Raw genomic sequence first — 22,581 nt, 5'->3', positions numbered from 1 at the left:
GTCCGGGTCCCCCTGTGTGAGCCAGTTTTGGGGTTCCTGGTCCAGTATGGGCCAGGGCCCCCAGGGCCTTTTCTTTCTCTGGCATTGCTTTGCTTGGCTGCTGCTCTTTTGCTTTTCGATCAAAAAAAAAAAAAAAAAAAAAAAATTTAAAAATTAAATAAAAAAGATTGAAAATAGGCGGGCAGCAGCTCTGAAGTGCTGAAGCACTGAAGGGCCAGAAAAGGACATTCTAAAAATTGTTCAAATTGTTTCAAATTGTTATTGTTTAAAATTGTGTTATGCTGTTTCAGGACCAAAAAGGACTCTCAGATGTCCAAAAGAAACAACTTCAGCTGATGGACTGTTCCTGAAACTCAGCTGCATGGACTTGAATTCTCTTTGCATTGTTTCTTGCAATTTTCTTATATTGTAGGATTGTTTTAGTGAATTGTTAGTATTCTATATTTTATAGGTGAAGGAATTTCCTGTTCATTCCACATCAGCATTTTTCTTTTATTTTTATACAACTTAGAAAGGTGAGATGTCGCAGACATTTCTCCACAGAAATCTTTCCTTTTGGATTTCTGTGTCTTTGGGAGGCCAGAGGTCTCTGAAGACAAGGTAAACAATTATTATCAGCTGCTGTGGAATGCAATAGGATTCACCTTGATTGGCTCATTTTCTATGTTTATAATTAAGGGCCAATCATCAGTGCAAGCCAGGGGACTGAGTCCCTGGACACAACTTTGTTGTGGATTCTTTTCTATCTATTCTTAGCTTAGCTAGCAGCTCTGCAAACCTCTCTCTATATTCTATTAGTATAGTAATAATGTATTATATATCATATATTAATAAATAAGCCTTCTGATCAAGATACAAGATTCACCGTCTCTCTCTCACCAACTGCGACCCACACAGGCCGCTGTAATAGTGCTTGAAAACACAGTATAGACATATTGTAGACATACCTACCTAATTCTTCACACTCATGCATAAGTCCCATTACGCTGCTTCTGTGAAATCTAGCATCCTCTCCTTCCCAGTTATCTGCAATTAGAAGTGAAGTAGGCAGACAGATGTTGAGCAAGCACTGAGACGTCACCATTCATCATCAGCCAGCAGATACTGAACTTGGCTGACTACTGCTCTCTTAGTCAGAGAGTTTGGCACGCTGTCTCTGAGCACTGGGTTTTTCACTCAGGATCTTACACTGTACTAGGAGTTCACTCCATAAATCATGTAAAACAGGGGGATGGGAAAGGCTTCGCTTTTTGCCATCAAGCAAAGTTATAAGAATTTCAGACCTTTTACAAGTAGTGTTGCTGCTCTGTTTAAGTGTCACCTTTCCTCTCTAGATAGCATCGCTGCCTATTCAAAAGAGAAAAGGGCATTTGGCCAGCTATTAAATTGAATTCCTTTCCTCCATCCTGCATGTGCTTAGTCTTGCATACAAAGCATAAAAAGCAAAACCAAAGGTCTAATAGATGGGACCATAAGGAACTTCACATGCCATCTCTGAGTGAAACATCAAACGAAGACTTTCGGGAGCTCAGAAACATGTCATCATATGTGGTATTTCTCTTGTCAGCAGCAAAGCTGTCTGTAACGCACAGCACACTTAGCAAATCAAGAATGCTTCAGGCCAAATTTGGGTAAAAGCTAAAGCTTTGCCTCCCACAGGTTTTATCTGCAGCGGCTGAAGCAAACACTTCTACCTCCCCTCCCTCACTGAAGGAGATTGTGTTTCAGAGCATTGTTTTCTGTAGACACTTATTAACCCTGTTGAATTTAGAGCAGGGGATTGCACTCAATATCTATTGATTAGCAGTGCTGCAGTAATCCTTAGACCATGGTCATTTTTGTCTGTTGACTAGGACTTGGTACACAGCAGTGCCCTTTTCAGCAGACATTGATATGCATGTAAGGACGTGGGAGAGGCAGGAGGGAAGGTTAGCGTGAAGTCAAGTGTTTATACATTACAGGAAATTCCTAGTGAGGTGATGGCAGCTTTAATCATAGCCTGACAGAGTCCAGGGTTCAAATCATACAAGCATGCATCAAATCAAAAACCTTCTCAAAACTATGTTGGAAAACAGAATCCATTATTCAGTGATTGCAAACAATAAGCTTTGCTTGGGTAGAAAAAGAATCAAAAAATTCTTCCAAGCTGATCTCCTCCAGTTGACAGTAATATGATAGAGTTTCCTGGATCATTTTTTTCTCTCTTTGCTCATCCTTTCTCCTCAGACCTGTGTTTTGACATACCACCTATTTCCAGTAGGGAATTGCCTTCTCCAAAGCATGTCTCTTGCACAGCAGCCAAGCTACAAAGACACCTATTTATTTGGAGTAGAAATTAACATTTTTTGTTACATCTGTTCATTTTGTTCTTATGCTAGCTCTCATTCAGCTTTGACTTCTGTCTCTGATTTACAAGCAGGGTTGGTGTACTTTGGGAAGAACCTACAGTATCCTTTCTGAAGCTGCCCACCATCTTTCCCCTCCAACTCAAAACACCTGCATAGCAGACACCAAATTAGAACTTCCACAAAATAAAAAAGAAAATTTGATGCCTTTTTTATTTAATATTCCAGTCTGAAAACAATGGCAGTTCAGAACTGCTGATTCAGAAACTGTTTTTTTGTTATGTGAGCACTGACTTCCAGGAGAAGTATAAGATAGACAGTTGAGGACAGAATTAACTTCAGCTAACTCCAAGGAAGTTTTGCAGGAATGAGAGCCCTCTGATTATGAAAGATATCAGAGTGTACAAAAATACACATTTTGGTTCTTGCATTTTTAAGAAAAATGCACTTAAAGAACTTGCTCCTAGAATCATCTGTATTCTAGTAATATGCAATTGTGTCTGTGTATTTTTTCCTGAATTTTATAGGATCAGTCCAATGGATGACTGTGATTAAATACTAGAGAAAATTAATAAGTTCTGTGTTTATGCAATTGATTTTCTGGTGATAGGATGTGACTGGAACAATCCATCTGCCAGGGCATCATAATTTTTTTTCATATTGAATTAGAGTACTGCTATAATTCTGGAACAAGAGTCATTTGACCTTCATGTTTCTATCATCCACTTTTTCCTGTGTCTGAAGACAGCTTACTCAAACACTACCTGGAAAGGAGACAGTCTAGGGGGAAAAAAGCATCTGAATATCATCTAACTATGGAGCTCCTTCCCATGGACTACATAGTAACCAGGTTTTCCACCTGCTCAGTTACTAGTCCAAGGTACCAGTCACTGGCATGTCCCTAGCTTGACTTTGTACCAATGATCACAGTCCTCTGGGCCTGGCTGCTCAGTCGGTTTTCCACCCACCTTGCTGTCCACACACCAAAACCATAACTCATCAGCTTTTCCATGAGGATGCCATTGAGACAGTGTCAGAATCTTGCTAAATTGAAGGTAAATGGCACCCACTGCTCTCCCACCCTCCACCGAGCTGTCCATCACCTCGTGGCACAAGGTTATCAGATTCATTCAGCCTGTAAAGCAGGCTGGTGTGAGAGAATACTTCCACCTTCACATGAGTTATAGCAGGAGAATATGCCAACAGAGTGAATTGCAAACACAGGCATGCAAATGCCTGCAAACAGCCTATATGTGCATATATACTCAGCGTGCACTTTTGCTGCAGCTAAATTTAATTATATTCATTGTACCCTGGGAGTCATAGTCTGGTATGTTTAGTGTATGATCCAAGAATAATGTTTGTTTTCTGTGAGGTAGTTTATGCCTTACTGCAGCCCTCATTGACAGCTTGTAAGCTTAGGGTCTCCATATAATACACAGGGAAAAAAGAAGCACTCAGAGTATAACAAAAGAAAAGAAGCAAGGACATAAGAACAGAATAAATGTGCTATTAAGCAACACAATGGCTCATCTTGTATAATATTAATTCAAGATGTCTAAGACATGGTGTTTAAGGACAGCACATGAGCCTGGCCATATTTTGTTCTCTGTTCCTGTCATATTTCCCCAGCATCTCAAAATCCTGTATTAGGGAAATTAGAGCTTGCAACCTTTCTTAGTTCATCCATGTCAGAACCTGCTGTCCATAAATCTTTCTAAATCCTCCTTGGCCCTGCCATTGCTATCTGTCTTACAACCTCCTGTAGCAACAAATTCCAAAACTTTTCTACCCACTGTGTAAAGATGTACTATCTTTTATCTTTTCTAAATAACCCCTTTTTAGTTTTATTGAGTGTTCCCTGACTCACACAGTGAGAACTGAAGCAGCAGTTAATTCAGATTGTCCATTGCTTTTGTGATTCTGTAAACTTTCTTTGTATCCCCATACAGATTTCTTTCAGCTTTCTTTCAGTTCCCCTTACCAAGACAGCTGCTTCATTCTCTTGACAATTTTAGCTGCCTCTCCCTATGTCTTTTTTGAACTCCACCATATTCCTTTTGAGATGTAGTGGCCAGAGATGCAAATCAATGGTTTTTTGTAGTGTCAAAATGGTGTCTTCTGGTTTGTTCTGAATGCTTAATTTGACAATGTCCAGCATCATGATGACATTCTGGCTGCTGCTGCACATTGAGCTGCTAATTTTAGAGAAATATCTAAGAATGAGTCTAAGGGCTTTTTGCAGAGCTGAAATTACTCAGATCTGAGTTCTGAGAAGAAAGACAGGCTAATGAGTCAGGCATGATTTATAGGAAAGTTCATCTTTAGAATGAAAACTGATCAAATCAAGACAAGACAATCTGTGATATCCTGACACTCAAGAGTCCACTTTGTTCTTCATCTCTACCTGTAACCCTGTAACTCTCCCATGTTCTCCTGCTTGTTCTGCTTAGTCAAAATGGTAGCCTAAGCCATGCACCTGTCCATGCCACAGTGGCCTGAGCCATGCACTTCTGACACCACCTTTTCCCATTTTCTTTCTTCTCTTATCCATTTGCCATACATCCCACTTCCCACTAGCAAGCCCTGAAAGCAGGACCCATTACTGATGGAGCCTCCATACCAAGCCCAGGCTTGCACAAAATGCCCCCTCACCACTCTTTCCTCTTGCCAAGACTCCAGCCTTTTAGTTCATCATTTGTTCCAACCTTGGACTGTACATTCCCTGTACTTTTTCTAGATCTTGGGGCCTTCCCAGAGTGTCCAACTCAGTGCTTGATGAACACTAGAGCGGATGTTAAAGAGCATGCAGCAAAGCATCATAAGAGCCATTTATTATTGTCTTACAGACCAGGAAGTTAGTACAAATCAGCTATTCCATGACAATTCTCTGTCCTATCCCAGACTTTGCCTTCTATGGAAGATCATTGAAAATTGCTTTTGCTTTTTCCATGAGAAAAGTGAGTTGCCTCCAATATGTTCCATATATGCAAGCCATTGATCCCTGTATCTCTTTGCACCTGTGTCTGTAAAGAAAGTAGAGAATATATTCAGAAATGGGTTGAAGTCATATGCACACCTCAGGTGACTGACCTCTTTTGTCTATTTGGTTCCTGTAGCTGAGTCACAGAGATAAAGTAACTCTTACCTTATGCCTACAACACACCCTGGGCTTAGGGGAGCCATCCTGAAAGACCAGAGGATTGTGCTTTCCCTGGGGACCACTCAACATGCACAACAGGGAACATTTTTCAGGCTAAAATGAACTAGAAAGGGAACTGGTGGTAATCAAGATGCCGATAGCACTGCTAGGGTTAGGGAGATGATGTGGCAAAAGAAGGCTCTGCAACACTTCCAGTCTAATTAGGTAGTGAGAGAGAGTTGCTGAATCAAGCAGGTCAATGTGCTATAGCTAACAGAATTTCACGTTTGGACTTGCAACCAGATGTCTGAGACTTTGTGGTGAGTTATTCTGAAGCTAACTGCTTTTTGTAATACGTTTTCCATGATTTTAGTGAAAGTAGCTGACGCAGTGAATTAGATTCAGACCTTTATTTCTCAGAGGTGTCAAGTAGATCTGCCTATTACAAAGACATTCAGTTTGATCCTCTTGCTAAGTAGCATCACCCTCTTTTGGGGTTGGTTACCTTGCCCCTGCTTTGTCACAAGCTTTTGTGAGAAGAGAGATACCCTTTGTGCTGGTTTGACCTAGCAGTGTCTATACTTGCTTCTGAAGTCGGGTCACGGAGGCTCTGACCTGTGTGTGACTCCTGCAAGGCAGCTCAGCTGCTCAGATGGCCACAAATATGGTATCTGCAAGGTATAATACCTAATATCACTGAGGACTTATTTAAAAATAAGAGAGTTCATGCTTACTCAAGACTGGCATTTACTTCTTTATTGTGAGATAATAAATGCAATGGATCATGCAATGCATCTTTAATTCTCTCCTTGAGAAAATCAGAACAGTTTTGGGCATTTTTGTCAGTTCGATTTGTTGTGTTTTCTAACTCTTTTCCATGCATTCACCTCTCAGTATTCTTTGGTAATTAACAGCAGGTAAGGAAGCAATGGAACTCACAGGAAATGATTGAAGTATATAGAAGAACTGATAAATTAAAATAAAGTTTCATATATACATTTTTTAAGCAATAAGTAACTTTCCTTTTTCAGAATATGTTATGCTTTAGCTATTCAAAGTGAAGAGCAAAAAGCTAACTGAGAGGGATTTTTCCACACTTCATACCTATAGGATTCCTCTGCAATTTATCACTGACTACTTCAAGGGACCATACATCTGATTTAGAATATAATTCCTTTATGCAGATAAACTGAAAGTTAAAAGCCAGATCTCAACATGCAGTCAACTCCTACACTTGCAGCAGCAATGTTTATTTTAATACTTATAAATCTAGTGACAATATAGTTGCAGTTTATTTATTATCTCGGCACCGTAGGAAAAGTTCACCTCTGAAGAGTAGAGGGATGGAAACCTAGGCTTCAAGCATGCCAAAATGTCCCAAATTCAATTTTCACAAAGTTTTTCTCATCTTTATCTCAATCCACTGACACATCCAGAGTTTGCAAGCATTTTATTGATTCCTCACTCAGATATATGAAGTACAGTTCTTTGTACTACAGAATGAATGAATAACAATGCTCTCAGTTTATACACCCCTAAGACTGCACCTGTTTCATGCTACACAGTAAGTACCACTGTGTGGAAAATACCACCTGACAACCAAACAGCACATTTAGAATAACTATTATAGAAAAATCTTGCAAAAATGAATTATTTTCATTCAAGTGAAAGAAGTTAATTTTGTTTCACAGTAATAAGACACTCAGGAGTTTGCAAAGAAATCTATGCATGAACAAGTTTGAACTGCTCCCTAAGAGGATGTAGAAAAAGGCCAGCTGAACAAAATAACACAATAATCATTTCTACTCACAAAAAATATATCATGCAGCTTGTATTTTAAAAGTAAGCCAAACTCTCACTGCTCAGGGCTTTTCCTGCTGTCTTTATTTCTCCAAATTTGAGGTTTTCTGGGCTTGGATTTGTTTTTCAGATTCTTTTCAGCTGTTTTGTTTGGTTTCTATTTTCTTTGTACAGAACGGGGATAATGAGGAGGAGATTGCATGTCTTTATATTGGGGTAAATGTAGGAACAGGAACCTGGAATAAAGTTGGTCTTTCCTAGTGATTTATATCAAAGAGCAGTTTGATATAAAATCCTTGGCCTTTTTGTGAGTGTGAGCCCCAGCTAAGTGTAGTGCTGGGAAGAAGCAAAGCTAGAGCTGGGACAGAAGATGGATGGTCAGTAGGCTAGCACCTCCTCCTGCTATTGGAGAATCAGGCAAGAAATTGCTGGTTTAGGAAGATCCATTCTCCTCTCCCTTTTTCAGCCTTACCCAAAACCTCATATAGCCCATGTCAGACCACAGCCATAGTAACTGGCAGATTTTTAGGCATCTGGTAGAAGTAAATAGTGCGTTAGACTCTTCTGCTTTGAGATGGAGTGTACAGGAAGGTTGTGTTCTCCTGGGGCCAAGGTAGAGTTGCAATAGGCCGATTATGATCCAGGAGAAATTTCCTATTGGTGATAGCTATATCTCTAAGAGAGAGCGTATTTTTCTTTGTACATAGGTACCTCAAATGTTAATTTCTATGCTTTTGTTTTTCTATGCTTTACATGTCCTTAATTATTATGCCAACTTTGTGTTCATGAAAGTAAGAATTGTGCACACAGCTACTACTATTCATTAAGGGAACAGATGGCTTAGAGTATATATTAGCACTACTGGTGTAAATCCAGCCAACTGAATATAGATTGAAAGCTATTTACATCCAATACATTTTTAATGATTCCTGTATCAGTTTGATAATGATATCAGTTAATGAGCTGACTGAATACAGATCTAGTTCCTACCTCATAAATTTTTTACCCTCCTGTACACTAATTGGCAAAGTTAACAGGTTGTCCTAAGAACCTTAACTGAATCTTGATTTTGTTGAGGTTAAAGCACTAGAAAAATCTTGATGTATCAGGAGACTGAACAAAATACAACAAGGCAGTAGGTGTGAGAAGTTTTCTTTAATTTTTTTCAAAGCTTTGGATACCGTCTGTCACAGTATCCTTCTGGAGAAAATCCAGCTAGACATGTGCACAATGTGGTGGGTGGTCACTGCCTGCAAGGATGGACTAAAAGTGTTGCTGTATTGGGACAACATCAGTCTGACAGCCAGCCAGCCACCACTGGTGTTCCCCAGGGATCAATTTTAGGGCCAGTTCTTTACAAGGTTTTATCAATGACTCGGATAAAGGAGTTGTGTGCACACTATGCAAATTTGCTAACAACACTACATTAAGAAGAGCTGTTGATTCCCTCAAGGAGAGGGAGGCCTTACAGAGAGATCTTGATAAATAGCACAGGGCAACCACCAACTATGCGAAATTTAACATCCAGATTCTTCACTAACAATATAATCCTGGTTCCTGCACAGACAACCACACACAAGACATTTGAAAACATCATCCTATTGAATACAAAGGTAAAAAAAAATTGGAAAGAAACAGAGGGAAGAAAGACAATACTTTTAATTATTCCTTAAGTATTTTTAATTATTCCACAGTATAATTTTGAATTCCATAAAAAAGGAGAGAAAAATATCTCTCAAACCACTTAGGTGAGGTGATGTATGCAAGTACTGGGTAAGCAAAGCCTGGTCTTGGCTTATGGAAGTTCCTTTGACAAGGCTCTGAACTGAAAGCAGAAGCCAACAAAAACAGCCATAGAGAAGTCCCTGCTTCTGCACCCCTAACTAAACAATTGGTATTCCAGGATATCCTGTTTCAGTTTACCTTTAAATATATTACATATATTAATACTTCCATTAGTACCCAGGTTTTTCCTCATTGTCACTTCCACCACACTGTTCAGAAGCTGTTGATAAGGCTTATTGCTAGTAAATAACCATAAAGAAAGAACTGTATTTTTACTTCTCAATTCAGCTGTGGGAAAGAAATTTTTTTAAAATATATATTAAATGCTTCTATTCGTTTGCAGAGATGGTGTAAGAATGAACTTAGCCTTCAGGTCCATTCATCTTTACAAGGGAATGTTTTTACTTCATGATGATCTTGCCATGCTTTGTAATATCACACTATATAATGTGATATATAATACCACATGTAACAGATGATATTTGTAATATCACCTCTTGCATAATCACAAATTGAAATCTATACAGATCAACACTACTATGGTTTCTGAATCCTGGCATATCTATTCCCCCTGTAATAATTAACTTAATTTGATTCATTTAATTTCATGAATATTTAGGTTTTTTGAATCTCCATTTTTGCCTCCTTATTTTCATTATAATTACACATTTATCTTCCTATTACTCTCATCTCTCATCCTGCTACAGATTTTTCTTTGTCCTACCCATAAAATTTCGCAAGACTTGTATCTCTGTAAAACAAGTATATTATATATATATATATATATATATATATATATATATATATATAAAATTAAATATTTGGAATAAACAAATATAGGATTTTTTATCTTTTCCCAGAATACTCAATTTAGGGAATATTGTTTCTCAATTTAATAATTTTCTAATCAATCACCTAAACTCCTACATTTTTAAACATAATTTCTTCTGTTTCATTGTTCCTTTAAATGTATTTTGTATATCTACTGAAAATCTACTTTCTTGGCTTTTACACAATTTTCGCTTCTGGCCAAAGATTTTGAGAAATATAAAATAGCAAACACCTTGCCATAACTTCTGATCAATACTCTGAAAAATAAAAGACTGTGAATCTTTTTAGTATTTTTACATCACCACAGTATAGAATATTGAATTAAATATGGGCCTTTCCCACTTCAATATATATTTTTAATCACACCAGCCACACATTCTACAATTATTTATTCTTTTTTCATCTTCACCAGACAGCATGCCTTATTATTGATAAAACTGATCAGTACCTATATCAATTTGTTCTGAATTTTAGTACTGATACTTTAATAAAATAAAAAAAGTGCTAACCAGGGTGATTTTGAACAACAATTAAGCAAAATGCCTTGTTTTTGTATAACTGCCCTTTACAAATTTTAATTTTGGAATGCAAAGCCTATCCCTTTAATTATATGTCTATTATCGGGGGATACAAAAGTGTATATTAAATTAATGAAATGGATTACCTTGGTTACACAGTGGTTATTAACAGGAAGAGCTCCCAGTTTTCATATTATGTACATCAGTAACTTTAATTGCATTAGGCTGAGCTAGGAGAGCTATTTTAGGAGCTCTAAAGCTCTCTTATTTTCAACAGCACAACAATTTCTGCTGGCTTTTTGCCTGTTGTAGCTCAGTTTCTGAGGGTTCCCTCACAAATGCTAACTTATTATTTCTGTCAGTCATGCTTTAGCAAACACGGCCTCATTAAAACTACCCTAAAGGGCTTCGGTTTTGAAAACTCTCCCTTGATGTATCCACGAGACAACTGGCGCTGGAGGGCTGTTTCTCACATTTGGGTTAAGAGATAAGAGTCTCACAGAGTATGAATGTACAAAAGACCAGATTTGGGGCCAACAGCAGTAAAAGTGATGGACTGTGATTAGCTCAGGCTTTGTAGGACAGGATACAAAACTGCCTATGATATTAAAAGTATGAAGCAAATTAGCTTTTAAATTATGGTTTGCAAGTGCTGGTACACGAGTGTAAAATCAATTAGCTGTCAGCTGTTGGTTAATAGTGACGCAGTGACCTGCCTTGCTCCTGCTGGGAGTTCTGAGCTGAGGCTTCCAACAGGGAAGGCACAGTGGGTTTTTTTTGCTAATAGTGGTATAACCTGCTGAAGTCACTTTATCAGAAGCTCCTGGAAACAGAAGGCAATGTTTCTGAAATAAGTGAGTATTAGTGAGATCCCATGCTGTAATGCACAAGGTTCTGATCGTATGCTAAGGTAAAGGGGCCTGATTGGAAGGATTTCCCAGGGCTTGATTTTAAGGATGAGGCAGATTTGCCCATCATGTTACTTCAGGGAAGACACTTGTCTCTAGCTTAGTGTTTACATGCATGGACAGTGTCACTCAGTGACCCCACAGATCTGCTGCATTACAGCAATGCATGCCTGTAAATTTAAGAACATTTCCCTTAGAGGTGAGTTAGGTAATGCTTTCCACAGGCCGAGGTGTGGGGGAAGAACCACATGGTGAAAGAGGTCTGTGGGGATTGGACTTGAGTTGCTACATTCTCTTATTCCAAAGGACCTGAGATCATTCTAGGAAACATGCAAGGATTTAAAATACATGGAGAGAAAGCAGCCTTGACCCAAATCTTGTAGCAAACCAGGGGTGTTTTCATATAATTCTGAGCAGGTGGACATCCCTCTAAGTGCTAAGACAAGCCTCCACAAAACTTGCACTTTTGCCCAATTCAAATGTGTGAGCTTCAAACCCAGGCACAGATTATACATTTTACCTTTTGCCACTGACTTAAAACACATCAGAAAGAAAGGAGTAAAATGGGATATAGCTTTAGAAATGGATGTTACTCTGGATAAACTCCTAAATTGCACCCCAAATCACATAGGATGTAAGAGCTGAATTGCCCATCTACAGTTTGTTTTTATACAGCTTTATTGTCATAGCATCTCAGTAAGCCAGAAGATTTAGTTTTGCCTCATAACCTTGGGTTTTAAATTGTGTAAAAATGGGGAACTTGAACTCAGTTCCACAAAACACTGAAGAAGTCTACTGTGAGAAATGAGAAAGATTTAAGTGCTGAAGTTGGAAATTGCAGAAATGTTAACTCATCAGTAGCTTTCAGCTCAATCTCTTTTTTATTTCTTTTATTCTTTAACTGAATGACAAGAGTCCTGTTACAGACCACATAAATGGCCTTCTGGGAATACTGAAAGTATAAAATATATATGTGTCTATATACATATATATATATATATATATATATATACACACACATATATGTACATGTATGTGAGAAAGTTATCTACATGCATTTATGGACGGTTACATTAAATATAGAAATACACTAAAAGGAAAAACCCCAAAACAAACAGAAAACCATATCAGTACCTGCCACTGTAGCCCTCCCTTTCTTCACATGTATCTGTAGAGCCTTTGTTAAGGAGGTAGCTCAGGGAGATGTGTGGAGGGGACAGGTACTGATCCATTTAGGGGGATGTCAGGGGGGGGTTATTTAAGCAATGGTATTAGAGAAGGCAGGGCTGGCATTGCTGAGCCTGCGTGGATGATGGATGGTGCTTGGCATGCATGGCTGATCTGCAAAGGAGGAAGGACCAAAACCAAGGGAGAAGGATGAGAGAAAAAAGAGGTTGTGCTAAGGTATGTCCCAAGGGGAAGGAATGGTGAGAGATCCCTGCTTAGGGATGGGGGAAAGAAGGTAAATGAGCACAGATACATAGACAAAAAAAGATGGGAAAAGACCAGATGGGGGAAAAGGAGAAAGATGAGTAGGCTGAGTGGTGCCAGAAAAGTTGAAGACTTTGGATCACAAAACTTACTGGAATCTGCCTAGAATCTGAGAATCTCAGGAAGTACCAGTGTGATGGGTTGACCCTGATTGGACTCTGGGTGCCTACCGAAGCTGCTTTGTCACTCCTCAGCTGGGCAGTTGGCATTGGCTCTGTTGGACATGGGGGAAGATTCTGGAAGCTTCTTACAGAAGTCACCCTTGTAGGGCCCCATAACTAAATCACACAAACCCAATACATACCACACCTTACATCTGTGAATCAAATCTTCAAGAATTAGCTATAAAATCCACATTCATCACACATTATTTACAGGCTTCACCCACATCAACAAAAAAAAAAAAAATTCCCCGCACTAAAATCACAAGAACATTATCATAATGAAGAAAAAGTGGACAATTTACCTCACCACAATTTTAATGACAGAAATTCTCCATGATTATTCTACTTTTCACTCTCTAAATATGTTCAGTCCATGTTTTGCCTGTTGCCTCTCTTTATTACTGTTGTTATCTCAAATTCCTCATGTCCCATATTGGGCAAGAAAAAGGATAGTGATGAATTGACCTTGGCTAGATATCAGGTGCCCACAAAGCTGGTCTATCACTCCCTTTTTCTGCAAGACAGGTGGAAGAAAATAAGATGAAAAAACACCCTTGTGGATCAAGAAAAAAGCAGTTTAATAAAGCAGAAGAAAATGACATTCATGGAAGCAAAGAAAAAGCAAAGATTTATTCTCCTCTTCGCGCCAACAGGAGATATCCATCTGCTTCTCAGGAAGGGGGACTTCAATACTTGTAGTGGCTACTCCTGAAGACAGAAACACAGTAAAAAAAATTCCCCCTCCGCTTCTATTCTTTTCTCTTCATTTTTATGGCTGAGCAGACATCGTATGGCACGGAATATCCCTGTAGTCAGTGTGAGTTAGCTGTCCTGGCTTGTCTCCTCCCAAGATCTTGCCCACCCCAGCCTGCAGTGAGGGTGGAGTGTTGGAGAGGCAGCACTGATGGTTCCAGCCCTGCTCAGCAGACACCAAAGCACTGTTGTGAGATCAGCACCTTTCCAGCCACCAATGCAAAACACAGCACTTCCATGGGGAACGTTACCTCCATCTTGCTAGACTCAGGACAACAGCAATCTAGGATTCAAGAAAATTTGAGATAAGAAATTACTTTCCAATATAATCTTTACATTGAGAACCTTTGTTAACAATGCTTGTCACCGCTCACAAACCAAAGACAAGCAAGAACAACATGACTGTTTCTGGATCCTCAAACTTCAGTTCTTCTTTCTTGTTTTCCTGTCCGTCTTATTATTAATTCCAAGAGACATTTAAAATAAATTAGGAGATGACTGCTGAACAATGCTTACAGGTATTTGAGGTGTTGCCATTGTCAGAAATGACAGCATGCAGACACATCAGGATTGTTCAGAAAGGGAGTTCTTCAATGTAAAAAATTATGTGTGTTTTTAAGGTGCCAATTTTGGCAGCATTAAAGGGACACTAGCACCTTTTCTTGCAACCCTTGGCAGAGGTCATATGAGGCTCTGAGTTTTACCCCACTTTTGATAATGCTTGTGGATGAATTTTTAAATCAAAGACAATCCACATGCAATCATTTCTGTTCAGTGTTAGAACTGATTTACTGATAGACAGTGACTCCTGCATAAGAGCCAGTGACTGAACTGTCTGTGGCTTCTGTAGAACCAGGGCTGCTCCCAAGCCTGGCCCATCCTTTGGTGCTGAAGACAGGTACCACACAGCCAGACAGATTTCTTCTAGAAACCTCAGCAACCTCATGAATCCTGCCTGTTATGAAAAGTCCTTGAACTGAAAGCAAATATTGCAGCATCTAGTAGGGCCAAAGCTGTGCCAAGGTGCATGTTAACAATTAAATGGTGTGGAGGATCCCAAACTACTGCCTGGACCTTCAACAGGAGCCTTGCTTCTTGCTGGAGCCCAAGCGTTACTGTCTCTCATTTGACAGAAACCTTGCATGGATCAGGCTATAATTTTAATTTCTGTGGCAAGAACACAAAATCAAACACAGAGCTTAGACTGCATTCAGCACATGGGGAAAATGGCACACTAGAAAATAAATAAATTGTTTTCTTTGAGCCAATATCCTGTCATGTCTGTCAGCAATACCCTGCCAGGTGGTAGATAGCAGGCCTGTAGCATTTATTTTAAAGGATAAGCCATTTTCCTACTACATTTCCTTTTCACATTTTGTAATGTCTAAGGTTATATCTGAACTACAGCTGAGCATATCATTGCTTCTGCACTTGCTTACAATCTCTATTGTAGTTTGTAATGTATTTTGGGACCCTTGGGGGATGAAAATTTCTATATAAAAGTTCCATATGTAGAATTCAGTTTGTTTTAATAATATAGCCAAATCCTGGAAAGAGTCACAAATAAGTATCTTCTTCATCTAATACTTTCATAAACTTTTTTTCCTTCCCATTAATTTGAGTAGATAGATGCTTACACAGCTTTACATTACTTAAAGGAAGGAATTAAATAAGTGTTGAGATTCCTACCATCCTATGAATTGTGGTGTTTCATCCTTTGAAGGTACAATATATGTCCTCTGGGTTATACTTTCCTGCAGTAATTTCAGCAGTGTTTGCCTACAATAAGGTATTTGACACATTTACAAAGCTTTTCTTTTTTGTGTTTCATTTACTAGTGCTACAGGCTAAAAACATTTTGGCAAATCAGATTTACATGCAGAAATCCACTTATCAAAAATGAATATGGGCTGATACTTCTATTTGTACATTTAAAATCCATGGTCTACTGGAGAATACATAACATAAAGGGTGTCTAGCAAGACAATTTCTCCACCCTTGCCTTCCACAAAAATTGTTTATTTGACAGTGTGAACCCATGACCCTGCTCATTTTTCAGAAGATCAGATACAGGTCTGCTGCTCTCAAAAATATTTGTAATTTCTGTAAACTTGGTCATCTCGTTCCCTTGGTGGCCTATAAAGCAGGACAGGTTGGTTATTGCATCCATGGGCCTTCACTCTTGGCTCTCTCCCATGCACACATCCACACTTGGATGCAGACATTGCTTTGGCTGATGATTGCTCTGAGCATGGCTGTGCAGGCACAGAGGCTTTGCAAATTCATTCCCCTGAAACAATTAGCATTTGACTTCTTAGCTTGACACAGCCAGAGCGTTGAGAAGAGATTATTACTGGGGCCTGAACAGGCTGAACTGGGAAATGTCCTTTTGTAAAGAAAAGCATGCTCAGTGATAATCATATTCTCTTCTGATCAGGAAGGGGCTATCACAATAGTGTGGCCCAAGAGTTAAAGAGCTTATTTTCTAAATCCCTTCATCCTCTCCAGAACCGTGAGACAGTGACAGCAAGTCACTTAACTCTGTCCAGCCACAGCTGTGTGGGTTTTGCATAATTAATTATTTATACCAAGGCAGACACAGTAATTAACTTCCAGATGAATATGATATTCTGATCAGAAATGCTTTGCATTTTAGCCATCCCTCAAGCAAGTAACTGTCAAAGCTGGACTGTTTGACAGAGTGGGTCCTGCCAAAACCCCTCCCAGACATCTGTTCTCAGACAAAAAGAACAGATTCGCAAAGCAGCGCTTGCAGACATTGCATCGTTTCAGCAGGCAAAGAATAACCAATTCACAAATTCAGGCTAATTTTGTCTGATTTCAAGACAGTATGCCAAACCTTGCAAAAAGCCTGGACCTGTTTTTTCAGTCGTAGGCACCGATGAAAATTGAGTGTTTCCTCATGCAAATCAATGGCCCACGCTGATGTCAGGCAGGTGCAGGTTGGGAATGAAGCCCAAGGGATTTAATATGAGGTGGGTTTGAAGAGAGTTGCCAATTTTTTTGATTTTCTTTGTTTTGGTGAACAGAAACGAACAATAACCATCAGCATTACAATAATAGTGAATGGCTTACTTGCTGTTACTGCTGTCTGCAGCATAATAGTAATTCATTGGAGTATGAATTTTATGCTGAAGCAAATTTATGCTGATTTTTTTCCCCTATTTTTTCTTTCTAGCAGAAATTTTTATTGATCACTAAAGATTGTGGCTGAATGTTCAGAAACAAAGATAGGAATTGATACCCTGAATGCAAACACAGCAGATAGACCCGACTGCAAATTGCATTTTTCTGTTGTGATTTCTGTTTTACTACGCAAATAATCACAGTGCTTTAAGACTGCTTGCTGACTGCAGTGGAAGTCAAGATGATGGCTGCAAGAAAGAGGTGACACCATAACAGAGACAAAGCCTTCCAAATGGAGGTACATATGTTTTATAATGCACAGTTCACTGACCATCTAGGAACTAGGAGCATGGCTGGTGGTTTGGGATGTCATTTGACACCCCAGGGTCCTGTAAGGCCATACCATTCTTCAAGAGCAGCTTAACCTCCGAGGTGCAGGGAGGCTAAGACAGCTGGGGAAGGACAGACGCCGGTCAGCCAGACTCCAAATACTCCTGAAGTCTGTAGTTTAGCAGTAGGAATGAGATGATCGACCAAAACCAGGCATCCCTACTCCACCACCACTCTAGATATTCTTTGAGATGGTGTTGGCATCCATCTGACCTTCAGTGGGCTGGGTCAGCTGGCTAAACTTGCTGACACCCTTACCACTACTTTATATCATTGTTGGGTCAGTTCTTTACTGGTTTGACTCCTAAAACAATGCCATGGGTTTGCAGTAAGTATCAAACTAAAGAAATAGAGTGAACAAGGAGAGGCATTTGTCAGACTGGTTTGTTTTACCAAGCTGTGCCCCCCTGAAAAAACAGAGAGCATATACACACAGCCAGACTTCAGCAGCAATGGACAGAAAGACTCTGCTAGGGATGCAGAGAAGGCTCTGTGGAAATGGTTTCAACCTATAAAGTCCTTGAGAGCTGCTTAATCAAGGAAACTGTGATAGAAGGAGCTATTACACAGGGTCCAGAGAGCAAGTTTATTTACAAACCATTCTTTAATTATTCAAGTACAAATTTAAATTTTTTACCTGTTCCTTAATTGTTACAGTTGCATCAATAAAAGTTTTGGAGTGCTCACCTTTAAGACCAGGAGACCAAAGCCAGCTCAGGTGTTGTTCACACATTGGCCTGAGACAATTCCAGCCCGCAAACACATGAATTAAACCAGGTACTTGTTAAAATACACAAAAAGACAAAGACAGCCAGGATTAATAAACTTGTGCATATCTAGAGGGATCTAGAAATCTTTCTTTAGTTCACCACAGGAACCCAAAATACTCTTGGATATGCATCAAGGAGCTGGAATGAAGGTCTGTGTGCAGGTTCTGTTACAGCTGCCCAGTGACACATTACTTTCCCATCCTATGAGATGTGTGGCAGTGGTAACCTGGAATTGATGGCACAGAGTTTTATTCAGGATGGTAATTCATATATTGCTGCTCCCCAGTCCTCCTGCATGTTCAACACACACAATCCTCCTCTGGTGACTGCTACCCTGGACATGCCAAATGTGGCAGGAGGGAACCACCAGGAAACTCTGCACTATTTAGTGACTGTAAAGCTCAATAATGCATGCTCTATTCTGTGTAACTCACTGCTAAAGCCAATGAGGACACTTAAGGTTGTCCAAAATATCCGGCAAGCTGAATAATAAACTCTTTAATACCACTAGCCTCAATTTTTCATCTCCAGGCATCATTATCACAGAGGATCATCTGACAAAAATACACTTTACTTTTGAGTGTCAAGCTCACATGATGAAATCTAAACCACTCTTTTCAAGCATTTGTATTGTACTGCATTTTCAATATATCCTTAAATTATCTCCAATGACATGTTTTTTAGAGGAGTTGGTTTGCAAACTAAGCACCTGGTTTCCTGTGTCAGTCTTGTCCATTTAGAGCTAATTTGGTACTACACTGTGATGGACATGGAGCAGATGCCTAAACGACTCCTAAAGAGTTTTACTGGAAAATAAGACAGGTTTTTTTTCTGCTTTTATGATCCACATCTTACTTGAGAAGGAAGAATTTGGCCATGGAAATAATTTCTTTTTGCAGTTTTTATGAACTCAAATAATGTTACTCTAATGAGAGTAGTAAAAGGGAAGACTTCTTTGGAATGACAGCTCTCCTTACAGTAAATGCTCCAGGATTATCCCTGTTCCTAAAGGACATAACAGAAGGAAAAAAATCAGCCTGCAACTTGAAACTGTAAAGAATTTTACACAGTTTGAATGTCAAGGCCAGATTCTTGTACTTATTGAAAAAAATATTAAAAATCCCAGATTTCCAATGCTGAGGTCAATACATACCTTGGTTGCTTCTATTTTCATTACGGGTGAGTTAAAGAAACAATGTTTTTGAAATAAGACATTTTTCCAAATGTTGTGCTGCTACAAGAGAATTCACATAGTTAACATCTTGTATGCTTTTGGAAGTGTGATGGTTTTGTATACACATTTTTTTCCAGAAAAGGAGCAAAGTCATGCAAGCCAGGAGAAGAAAATAGACGATGACTGGTTTTTTAAAGGCTCTGGATAGTGATTCAGTTTGCTGGCCAGGAAAGCTGAACCAGTCACGGGGAATGGGCAGAACCATGTTCCAATGTGTCAGTTCTCAACTTTTTTTTTTTCTAAAAGTATATATCTCTATAACCATCCACCATGCCCTCTTTTCTGGCTTTCTTTTCAAGGCTTGCTAAGCCAGCAGTTTCAGAAGCAATATCTCCTGCAAATTATTCTGCACCTGCAGCCAGAGCTGATGGGTCACTGAAGAGTGTGGGAGAGGAGCAGGCAAGAAGATTCTTTCACTCCTGTTTGCTCAACACCAGTGCAGTGCCAGTGACTCCCTGAAGTGGGAGGGGACAATGATCCTCCAAGTGACCTGCATGGGGGAGAGAAGGAAGTGGCATTCCCTCTGCAGCATAAACCATGCTCACACCACAATCAGTTAAATGAGAAACAGATGATGATGGCAGATCAGTAACCAGGAAAAAGCAGAAACTCATGGTGGTTGTCAGGTAATTTAAACACAACAAATTCCACTGAATTATCTCTAGTCTGTCTCTTTTCTGAAAGCATAGGTCCTGAAGGAGCAAGGCTTTGCAAAGGAGAACAGTACTGACTCCATTTTGTCCAAAGCATCTCTTTTCAGCACGGAGATACTATTTGTTTTCCCCCTGCAGAACATGAAAGCACATGAGAGAACAATTAATAGCAAAAACCCAGCAGGGCAGCTGCGAGCAAGTATGCACAGCATGCTCCCCTGTTGCTTCTGGACTGGCAGTAGCCTGTCAAATGCCTGGAAATGAAGCTTTCTTGAGCCTTTATTAAGATTCATAGGAAAAGCAGGCCCCAAACCCAAAGACAGCATCAGCATGAAGTATCTCAGCCTCCTCTCTGCCACAAGCACAGCCAGCACATCTGGCTCAGACTCAGGAGGGGAATGAAGAAACTGGGTGGGTGTGCAAAGTGAATCTGTCAGCATTTACTTGCATGACAATCTGCCATGGAGAGTACGTGCCATGCACAATGCAATGTTCTCCAGGGACCCCTGCTACACCCTGGCTGCAGGCAAGTACACTCACATTTCTCACATCTGGCCCAGACCAGGACTGCAAAAACACACATACGCTTCACAAAGGGCTCTGTTGCCCACATAGGACAGAACAAGACTTCATTTTTCCCCCCTTTATGCTCTTTTGTAGGACCCATAGCAGGCTTAAATCCCATCTCTTCAGAGGCACTGCTGAAAATCTCAAGCCTCTCAAGTACAGATATTGTGAACTTTGCTCCTCCCTTCTGTTTATTTGACAATCTGATTAATTATTACTGGTTCAGGTGAGTGTGTGTGCACATGCATCTGTATACTTATATAAGGCTTAAGGATACATGTGCACTGATTCATTCCAAGTATACATACAAGCACATATTCTGATGTGTGATAAACTGAACCCCCAAATAATCTCTCTGATTCTCTCTTTTCCTGCAACTTTGCATAGACATTTACAGGAGGGCAAACATGGTACAAATCAATGTATCAATTTATCATTTCACACAAAGATGCTTTTCACTACCTGAAGATGCAATCAGCACATTTGTGGAACATGAAAAATATAAAAGTTGTTATCATGTAGTGTTGCCATTACAGTACAAGAGTTCAACTGTCATTACATTGCAAGGGTTCCATATTGCCAGAGTTTTGTACCTCCTTGATGTTTCTTGTAGGCAGCTCCTCCAGGCATTGCCTCCTCCTTGTCCTCACAGCAGCCACTGACTCCAGTTCCCTCAATCAGCCAATCTACTCTTTTATAACACTCTTCTTATTGGCTGCAGCTGTGGCCTGTTAACATCAGGCCTGCTCCTAATCTTTATTAATTGGCTCAGCTGCACCTCCTTAGGGGTAAGATTACTTTCTATACTACCTTTATTTACTTATATTCTATCCCCCTACAATGTAGAGTTCAAATAGATGTATAAGTACTCTAGGAAGTACAAAAGTCCCTTCCTGGGCTTCCTTTCTGAAGCACTTAAAGCAAGCCCAGCTCCCCATGGTCACCTCAACACAACACCAAGAGCTGACTGGAAGAGGCAAGGGCACGCTGCTTGCTGAGTGAGTGGGAGAGCAAGCAGAGCTCCTGGATAAAAATGGATCTGTTATTCCTCACATTTCCACTCTTGTGACTCTCAAATCTGGATTTTTAGTTTTAAAAAAGTGCTTCATTTGCAACAGACTTGTCAGATAATATGGGTGTGTATGGATTTTTGGATGATAAGGGACAGAAAAACATTAAATTCTGCCTGCGAATATAAGAACCACAGTTATTTACTGAGCATCCGAAGTTCCTGAGGTGCCTGCTGTGAGCCTTAGCTGGGTTAGCTGGTCAGGCACACCAGCTCCTTGGCTGTGCAAGTGACAATTTCAGCTCAGCAGATGGAGGGCCAGGCGCTGTGTCTGCATCAGGCTGGGGATGGAGGGACGCACCAGCCCCTGTGGCCGAGTTCAGCACTGCCAGCCCCGGCCAGGAGCTCTCTGGTGCTCTCAGGGGGTGCTGGAGAACAGCCCCAAGGGTTGTGTTCAGCATAACCTCCAGGCCACTGTGGTGTCTCACCTTTGCATGGCCACCAGTGTGTGCTCAAGGAGGTTATGGGCAGAGCAAGGGTGACCCTCCACGAGTGTATGGTGATGCTGAACACAAGATTTCTTTTCTTTGGCACCTGAATCTTGGATTTGTGGCCTATGAGTCATTACATTATCAGCCAGTGAGTCTCCTCATCAGCTGATCAACTATATTTCAAACAAAATTTCCATTGTATTACGAACTGTGTTTTGAGAAAGTTAGACTGTGGGGTTTTTTACTCAAATTGAAAGAAAAGTTCCACAACCCTTCATTTTTATGAAGTAAATGTTTAATTTTCATCATGTTAAAATCAGATCATTTCTAGTTGCTTTGACTACAAATGCAGAAGTCTAAATGGTATAGCAAGATTTAAACATGTTGCCTTTGACATTATCAAGATAAAATAATTCAATAATTGCATGGAAAAATATGCTATTGAATATGATGTGGTATTCAAAAACCACATTTTTTCTCTGAATCAGCAGTGTCTCACAGAAAGCACACCCTTTGTAGCTTGATGTGAGCAAACATAGGTCTGCTTTTAAACAGAAACTAAACAAAGTTTAAATAATTTCCT

The 22,581-nt window shown here is 39.8% G+C and overlaps 1 long non-coding RNA gene across 1 annotated transcript; it reads right to left on the bottom strand.

The window, feature by feature from the left end:
* Positions 1-17,955: 17,955 nt before the first annotated feature.
* Positions 17,956-21,157, bottom strand: LOC131556313 (uncharacterized). Its single transcript, XR_009274601.1, has 3 exons — positions 21,092-21,157; positions 19,198-19,768; positions 17,956-18,270 (listed from the first exon to the last, which is right to left on the bottom strand). It is a non-coding gene; the product is annotated as an uncharacterized LOC131556313 (long non-coding RNA).
* Between the last annotated feature and the right edge of the window lie 1,424 nt (positions 21,158-22,581).

The sequence above is a fragment of the Ammospiza caudacuta genome, chromosome 3 (genome assembly GCF_027887145.1).
Source record: "Ammospiza caudacuta isolate bAmmCau1 chromosome 3, bAmmCau1.pri, whole genome shotgun sequence".
Classification (NCBI taxonomy): domain Eukaryota; kingdom Metazoa; phylum Chordata; class Aves; order Passeriformes; family Passerellidae; genus Ammospiza; species Ammospiza caudacuta.
The sequence above is the reverse complement of the archived record's forward strand: the minus strand, read 5'-3'. Positions and strand labels throughout refer to the sequence as shown.